The following is an 8,822-nucleotide window of genomic DNA, read 5'->3' on the forward strand; positions in this document are numbered from 1 at the left end:
TCCAGGAGATCTGCCCACCAGCCTTGCGACATTGTTGCACCCCATGATTTCATGGGATTGGTGGCAGCCAGCAAGCAGGCACCAGCAGCATGAGTTCCAGTCCCATCTTCAGTGATACGTGAGGATTCGGGTATTTTTAAGGTTAGCCAATCTATGGGAAATGAACCCAGGTTTTCTAATGAAATCTTGCTGAGAAGCACCACTGTGAACACAGATCAAAGGAGAGGTGGGACAAAACCAAATACGGGGACAGCAGGGAGCCAGGTGTCTTATTTTGTCTACTTGATATCTCTATATCCTACAGGACGATTTTGTAGCATTCAATTAAAAGCAATGCCATAAAGCTGATATGAGATTTTCTTTTTTAATATTTATTTTTTTAGTTCTCGGTGGACACAGCATCTTTATTTTATTTGTATGTGGTGCTGAGGATCGGACCCAGCGCCCCGCGCACGCCAGGCGAGCGCATGACCACTACTGCCACACCCCAGCCCTCATAGGAGATTTTCATGGAAGAACCTATTTGATAGCCATCTAAGAGGTGACTGAACTAAATGACCTCAAGATTAGAGAAGCCGTGGGAAGGACTGGGCACACACTGTCCCCACTGCACTTAGAATTAGACCTGAACGGCTGAAGAAGTTATGGTGGCCGGACGTGGGAGTGGATGCCTGTATTCCCAGGAGCTTGGGAGGCCGAGGCAGGAGGATCGCGAGTGCAAAGCCAGCCTCAGCAAAAACGAGGCTCTAAGCAACTCGGGGAGACCCTCCTGTCTCTAGATAAAATAAAAATAGGGCTGGGGATGTGCTCAATGGTCCAGTGCCCCTGAGTTCAATCCTTGGTACCAAAAATAAAAATATAAATAAAAAAATAAACATACTTTTCCCATATGATCTTGCAATCATGGTCCTCCGTACTTGCCCAAGTAAGTGGAAAACTCGCATCCACCCAAACACCTGTGTGCCCTTGTTGACCGCAGCCTCCTTCAAAATTGCAGGAACTTGGAAGCGGCTGTATGTCCTGCCGTGGACGGGGGTGGGGGGTGAACTCTCGTGGAAGGAACGGGAGGAAACTTGAGTGCACTTTGCTAAGTGAGAAGAGCCGAGGAAACGCTGCAGGCCGCGTGATCCCAGGCTGTGGGGTTCTGGAAAAGGCAGAGCTAGAGACAGTAGAAAGATCCGTGGCTGCCAGGGGCTTTGGGGAGGAGGAGAGGAGGTGAGCACAGAGGGTTTTTAGGAGGTGACCCCATGTTGGGTACAGGCCATGACATGTTTACCAAAACCCGCAGCCTACACCCCAGGGGTGAAGCCTGACGTAAAAGACCAGCCTCGCGGGGCAACCACGGGTCCCTGGGTTCCCGGGTCCCAAGCGCTCCATCAGGCGGGTGTCCCAGGAAGCTGTGCATCACGGCCCAGGAAGGGCAGTCTGAGCGATCTCTGGGCTTCCTGCTCCCTGATACTGTGAACCCCAAAAAGACTCCAAAACCTGAAGCCTAAAGGTCTGCCAGACCTCTACACCAAAGAAGACCTTACCGTGCCTTAGTCATTAGGAAAATGCAAATCCAAACCACAGTGAGATGCCGCCACACCCACCAGGACGGATCCCCAGACCAAAAGGTAGAACAAGGCTGGTCAGGGTGGGAGGGACAGCGCCCGCCCCTGGGGTGGGAACCCGAGGCACAGCTCCTTTGGAAGAGAGCGGGCAGCTTCACCCCAAGGGAGACCTACGGGTACCCCGTGACCAGCAGTTGCAGGGCACGGAGGGTGCGGGCCACGCTGCTCAGCCAAGGAAAGACGCCGGCCCGCCCCCCACGAACCCCGGACACAGCAGGCCAAGGAAAGAAGCTGACCCGGCCCAGAGGCCACCAAGTGTGGGGTCCACCACGGGGCCGTCCCGCACCGAGACAGAAGTGATCACTGGTTCCAAGGGCCAGGGAAGGGGCGCGGGGGACCACTGAGACTGTGTAAGGTTTCCTTTGGGGCACAAAAAAAATTAGATTAGATCATGGTGACGATGGCACAGCTTGGGACCACACTAAGAGTCTGCTAAACTGTCCACTATGAACAGGTGGGATCCACGGTGTGTGAATCGTGTGTCAATTTTTAAGATTTTAATCATAAATCCTGCGAAACTGAATAAGATCTAAAATCAAGCGGCTGGGGATAGAGCTCCGTTGGTAGAGCGCTGGCCTCGCATGCACAAGGCCCTGGGTTCAGTCCCCAGCAACATAAATAAAAAAAAAAGATCTAAGATCCAGGGCTATGTGGTGCTCATGAACTAAAAGACTCAAGAGGTAAATATACCACTTCTTCTCAAATTATAGATTTAGAACTCCCCCAAAATTCCAGCAGTATTTTTTCTCCTGAAATCAATAAGTTGATTCTAAAATGTATATGGAAGTGGGACACAGTGACCACCCACCTATGATCCCCCAACTCTGGAAACTGAGGCAGGAGGCTCACAAGTGCTGGCTCAGCAACTTAGCGAGGCCCTGTCTCAAAACAAAAATAAAAAGGGCTGGGGATGTGATCAGCGGTAGAGCACCCCTGGGTTCGACTCCTAGTACCAACCAATTAATCAAAAGGCTGGCGAGGGGGACATAGAACAGAGGTGTGTAGGATACACATATACAGCCCACGCGCGCGCACACACACACACACACACACACACACACACACGACACGCAGGTCATCCCTGGAAGAATGGAAGAGTGTGGAAATCTGCCACAAACATGCCTCTCATTGCTTTTTTTTCTTTTTTGCTAGCAGGGGTTGAACCCAGGGGCACCCGACCGCTGAGCCACACCCCCAGCCCTATTTTGTATTTTACTCAGAGTCCGGGTCTCACTGAGCTGTTTAGTGCCTCGATTTGGCTGAGGCTGGCTTTGAACTCGCGATCCTCCTGCCTCAGCCCCTTGAGCCGCTGGGATCACAGGTGTGCACCACCTGGCCTGGTTCCTTTCATTGCTTTCCAGAGAAGTAGAGGCCCACATCAAGTTTTGACCCATATTTGAAGAACATTTTTCTAATTTTTAAGTAGTTTACTCACATATGAAAGTGTTTAGAGAAAGACAATAAACACCAAAAAATTCTAAAACGAAGCCCAGTGTTTGGAAAGTTCTCCGGAGCAGCAAGACCCGCAGGGTGCCTCAGCCGCCGACCTCTGAGTCCTCCAGGCCTGTCTCATGGGCCACCTCGGGCGCTCATCTGCACCCTTCCTGGCCTACGGATGAGGAAGAGACCCCGAGAAGTCACATAGCAGCTGGAATCTACAGGTTCCCACCATCCCTGAGGGCACGTCTGATTCTTGCTTGTGGGTAGGGGGATGTGGCTTTGGGGTCGCATGGCAGCTGCAGGCTGTGTGAACTTGGCAAATCGCCTCTCTGACCCTCAGTCTCCTTTTCTGAAAAAGGAGGGAAGAACTCCTTCATCCTGTGACCATGAGTAGGAGAACTGATGTGCCCAGGCAGGAACTGTGGCAAGGCCTGGGCCAGAGCCTCCTTCTGCACTGCTCCAAGACAGACACACGGTGGCGCCCTCAGCCCATGGGTGCAGCCAGGTCCCAGCCTCCGACGGGGAGGATGGCTTCTGCACACAAGCTCCAGGCCTCTCTGCCCTGGAGGTGCACAGGAGGGACCGGAGGACACAGGGGGAACTCTCCACGCGGGCAGGCGCTGGCTTGGGATTCTGTACTAGGCTGAATAGTGACAGCCTGGGAAAGATATGTCCCCCTGGAGCCTGAGAGTGTGATCTTACCTGGAAAACAGGTCTTTGCAGATGTAATTACGATGAGGTCTCCAGATGAGGTCATCCTGGGTTGCCCAGCGGGCCCCAAATCCATTGGCAGCGTCCTTCTGAGAAGAGGGGACGGACCCAGAGAAAGTCGTGTGGAGACAGGCAGAGGCCGCGTCGCTTGGCTGCCACCGCGCGGCCCACCTGGAAGAGGCCCGAGGGGTCCTCCTGAGCCTTCAAGGCAGCACGGCCTCTCCACCCCGACTTCAGACCCCGGACTCCAAAGTGAGAGAGAGGACATTTCTACCCATGCCGCCATGCAGTGGGTGCGGTTTGCTGGCGCAGGGGCGGGACGCTCAATCTCCCCTGCTGCGCAGCCTGCTGACCGCCGTCTCCAACTCCTGACCCCACAGTTCACCCTCCAAACCCCACTTTACCGTGACCCCTGTCCCCGGACACCCAGGCTCTCCCGCTGCTCTGTCTGAGCTGCCCTCCTTCCCTCATGGCCCCCACCCTGGACGACTCCTACACACCCTTCAAAACCCTCCTCCAATATCCCCCGCGGGGTGTGGCTTGTGCTCCTCCATCTCCCTCCACCTGCTCGCTCGGGGCATGTCGCCGTGAGCCCAGCTACATGTCCTCCCTGAGTCCTCATCCCCGGCCTCTCATCCCTAGCTACGCCCTAACTCAGGCCTCCCGTCTCCCGCCAGGACCCCTGTGCCACCTCCGCGCTGGTCTCCCTGCCCTAGCGGGGCCCCTTCTGTCCACCCCACTCCATGCCCCGATGCTCAGCTACGCCTTATCGCCCTCTGCTCCAGAGCCTTCCATGGCTCCCTGTGTCCCTGAGGAGAATGTCCAAAGGAACGACGGTGCCTTCAAAAGCCCCCTCCACCTCCTGCGGCTCTCCCGTGCTCACCCATCCCCTGCCACACACCTTCTGGGCCCTGGTGCGGGCAGTGCCCGCCGGGGTCTGCCCTCTCCCGCCAGCCAGGCCTGCTCTGATGTCATGTGTGTCCCCAAGACAGTGCCAGCTTTCAGCAGTGAACAGCCCAGACATCACAGGGCTCCGTGGGCACCAGGTGCGGCTCCAAGCCTCCCAAGGGTCAGCCTCTGAGTTCTGCTAAGGAGGACAGGGAGCAGGTGCCTCCCGGTGTCCAGCTCTCTACTGGGAAGAGCAAGGGCCCAGGGCAGCGGAACCATCCAGAAGAGGCCCCAGAGCAGAGCCCGTGCTGATGTCCCCCAGGTAGGAGCCGCAGGACCGTGAACCGCACCGCCAACCGCAGACGGATCGGCCTTCCTCCCTGGACTCCGCAGCAGTCACCCCCATGACCCGGTGGTCTCCCTACAGGAAGCTCCTGGGAAGCAGCGGCCCTCGGCGGGTGCCAGCAGCACACAGAGAGTTAAACCAGAGTGGAGGGTCTCCAGGGACTGGGCCTGGGGATTTCCACCCTCCTCACAGAAAAGAACAAATCATGCAGAGTCCCCGGGGTGAGGCTCTGGCCTCCCCACTCTGGCTGCCTCCTCCGCCCCTCCCCCCAGGTTTCTGGGAGGGTGCTGGGCTCGCCAGAAAGCGCCCGGGGCGCTCCAGTGGCGCGTTTCCTGATTCCAGATGAAACCGGGGCTTAGAGCCGGTGAATCACTGGCAGCCGCCAGCCAGGGCGCTGGGGAGGCAGGGCCGGGCGGAGAAGCCAGCTCCGTCCTCCTCCCGGACTTGCCCCCCTCCATGGCCATCGCTGCAGAGGTCAGTGACACTCTCTAGGAAAGGGCCCGGCCCTGGGGACAGACACCTATAAGCAACTCCCAGTTGTCCCCAGTCCCCTTTTTCACCAAGAACCAGGACAGTTCTCAAACCCGCCCCGTGCCTGGTCTCAGGGACACAGTGGTGGACACAGAGATGTCCTCACTTCAGAGGAAGGGAAGCGGAAGCTCAGGGCCAGCAAGTCCCCAAGACCACCACAGAGACACCCAGCAGTCAGTCAGCTCCGCCCCCTCTGAGGGGTCAGCGGGACAGCCACTTCTTGGCCCAAAGGCCACAACCTTGGGAGGCCGAGGAGTAAAAGGTGAGGATCCCCAACCCCATCCCAAGACTCCTGGAGGATTCTTATCCAGTGTCCAGGGTCCCCGAGGCAGGGAGGGAAAACAAACCCAGAGCCCCGTGAGCACGTTCAAATCCCAAAAGGATGCCTCACAGGCTACAGGGTTTTAGGACCCTGGACAAGTGCTCGGCCTCGTAGGCCTCAGTTTCCCCACCAGCAACTCGAGGTTCCTACTACATCCTGTTGTGAGACTGAGGGGGCCCACACTGAGGGGTGAGGGGGTGCCTCCACCCACAGCCGCTTCCTCACAAGTGACATTCAAGCCTGCCACACCCCGGTAATCCTGGCAATTCGGAGGCTGAGGCAGGAGGATCACAGGTTGGAGGCCAGCTTTGGCAGCTTAGCGAGACCCTTCTCAAAATGAAAAGGCTGGGCCTGTGGCTCCTTGGTAAGAGCCCCTGGGTTCCATCCCCAGCACCAAAAGAAAAAAGAAAAGGGGGGGTGGTGGCTTCCCGAGGAGGAAGCATTCAGAGGGAAGGCCGTTGTCACCAGAGAGGAATGTTCCCCACACCTGCAGGGAGAAGGCTGGCCCATCCTCCCTGTCAGTCCCGCTGGTCACCCCAGACCTGCCTGGCCAGGGTGCAGGAGGGCAGCTGGCCCGGTTCTGTTTTGCTTTATTTTTTTAACCAGAGTCCCAGGGGTTCCTTGGATCAGACAAGTCTGGGGATCCCTGGGGCTGAGGCTCAGGCTTCTTTGGGGACAGCTGGTGAAACACCTCCCACCCACCTGTCCCGTGTCCTGGGGAGAGAACCAACTCTCTCTTTTCCTTGGTTAATGATCATGCTTTCAGGTTGAACGGGGGCCCGGGCACCAGGTGCTTCACTAAATTGTCAGGTAATTAATCTCACCCTCCAACCGCGGCCCGTTACTCTCCGCTCCGTCTCACGGGGGAACAGCCGAGGCCACCAGTTAATAAGGAGCCCTCGGCCACAGCTGGAACCTGGCAAGGCCAGGATGCCCTTCTGCGCCACGGCGCACCCAGGACGAGCAGCCCCAGTGCTGGGGACAAGCACAGAGCCCACGGTCAGCTGGGGGGGGGGGGGTTGCTGGGAAGTTACTGGCTTCTGGGGACCGGAGGCTGCTTCCCGGGGCAGAAGTGGGGCCCTGCCCTCCTCCCACCTGCAGGGCGAATCCCAGTCTATTAGCTGGCTTCTCACCCAGGCTCCCGAGCCAGGGGAAGCCCAGATCCCAAGGTGACTTCAACCCACTACCCACCACTCCGGCCCCACCCACCTTCCCTTTTCACTGTGCCTTTCTCCCACCCCACTATGTCACTAGCGTTTCTCTGGAAATGCCACACCTTTGGACAGGCTGTTTCCTGAGTCAGGCACACCCTGTCCCTATTTCAGGATTCTATACTGAGGGAAGCCACCTCCAGGAAGCCCTCCCTGACTGTCTCTGAACTAGCTATTCCCAGCGAGCCTGTCCCACAGCCCTCTGCAGCAGGATGGCCTCGTGCACCCTCAGGGTCTGTCTCCAGGTCTTCTGAGCTGGGGACCGTGTCCGGGAGCAGCCAGGACAGGAGTCACCTACTTCCTTCTGGTCAGGTGAGGGGAGTGGGGACAGGGTACATCTCTCTCCATCTGGCCTATTTCCGCTGCTTGTGACCCTCGGGTCCTCGGTCAATACCTGTTGGGCAATCCCAGGACGGGCTGCCTGGGCTGCCTGGCAGGGTGGGCAAGGCCGACCGCTCTGCGGGGACACCTCTGGCCAGCCATCTCCTCCTGCGTGCCTGGCTTCTGGTGGGGACGGATTCTGCCAGACGTGAAGGCACACCCCGGCCTGAGCTCCCTCCTGCGGCCCAGGCCTCTGGACAGCACCCCTTCCTCTGGGGGGGGTGGAAATCCCAGTGGGGGGAAGAGGGGGGGCCCCCCCACTGACCAGGAGCCGCCACCCACCTCCCACCCACCCCAGGACTGAGAAGGGAGGCCCCAGCAGCCAGCCAGAACCCCAGCTCCTCCCTCCTGGCTCCCCCAGGCCTCCCCGGGGAGGGGGCTGGGGGCTGGGGCTGGGGCCAGGGGTGCTTCCTGCAGGCTGCAGACGGTGGACTCCCACACGGCCATTCCCAGTCCTCTCTCCTCCGCCGGGAAGGGGAGGGCCGGCCTGGGTCTGGGCGGGCTGGAGGGGCTGTGGGGCCCGGGGCCCCTCCTGAGGAGCTGGACTAGAGGAACTGCCCCAGGCCTGTCCCAGGCACGCCCGGGGGGGTCCTGTGATTCTCATAAACAGGAAGTCCCCCCTCCCCTGCCATGGGCCCTGTGTTGTCCAGGCCCTGGGCTCTGGAGGCCGGGCACTCTGGGACTCTTGACCTCTCCGGCTGCGTTTCTGTTAGCTGGGCCAAAGGAGAAAGGGAGACTGGGGAGGGGGGTGGCGGAGCCGCGGCCTGAGGGAGGACAGCAGCCCAGTGGGCGTGGGGAGATGAAGGCCAGCTCCTCCGGCCCTAGTAGGTGCTCAGTGAAGCATCTGTGGCCTGCGGTGGTGGAGAGGGGCCTTTAGGGAAGACAATATGTTGGGGAGGGGAGACCGGGCCACCTGGCCTGGCAGTGCCTGTGGCCTGGCCCCAGGCTCAGCATCCCTCCCATTGTCCCTGTCTGGCCCCCTGCCCCGCCCACGGCTGCCTGAGCCAGGCCACTGTCTCAAGGCCCTTTATTTTTAAAATCCCTGCGGTGTTCCTGCCGAGGCCGGCCAAGGAGCAGAGCCAGCCCAGCTCAGCCTGCGGCCTGGGCTCCGGGCCCAGAGGCGCCGGGGGCGGGGCGTCCGGCCTCCCCACAGCTGCTGCTGCGATTCTGGGAGGGCTGCTGGGCCAGCTGGCTGCCGGGCAGGGCCAGGGACCCCTGGAATGCCCCCCCCCCCCGCAGGCATTCACAGAGGCCCCTGGGGTGGCAGCTGGGTGGCATGTGGATGCCGTGGTGAGGTCTGTAAAATGAATCTGTCTCCCACGTCCAGTCAGTGACACGTGCCCAGCACCCACTAAGGGAAGGACCTCATGGTGATGAAG

General features: G+C 59.1%; 1 long non-coding RNA gene across 1 annotated transcript; it reads right to left on the reverse strand.

Annotated features, from left to right (window-relative positions):
* Nucleotides 1-2,920: 2,920 nt before the first annotated feature.
* Nucleotides 2,921-7,685, reverse strand: LOC143397222 (uncharacterized). The gene is made up of 3 exons (XR_013091142.2): nucleotides 7,457-7,685; nucleotides 3,756-3,935; nucleotides 2,921-3,222 (listed from the first exon to the last, which is right to left on the reverse strand). It is a non-coding gene; the product is annotated as an uncharacterized LOC143397222 (long non-coding RNA).
* Nucleotides 7,686-8,822: the final 1,137 nt, after the last annotated feature.

The sequence above is a fragment of the Callospermophilus lateralis genome, chromosome 4 (genome assembly GCF_048772815.1).
Source record: "Callospermophilus lateralis isolate mCalLat2 chromosome 4, mCalLat2.hap1, whole genome shotgun sequence".
NCBI lineage: Eukaryota > Metazoa > Chordata > Mammalia > Rodentia > Sciuridae > Callospermophilus > Callospermophilus lateralis.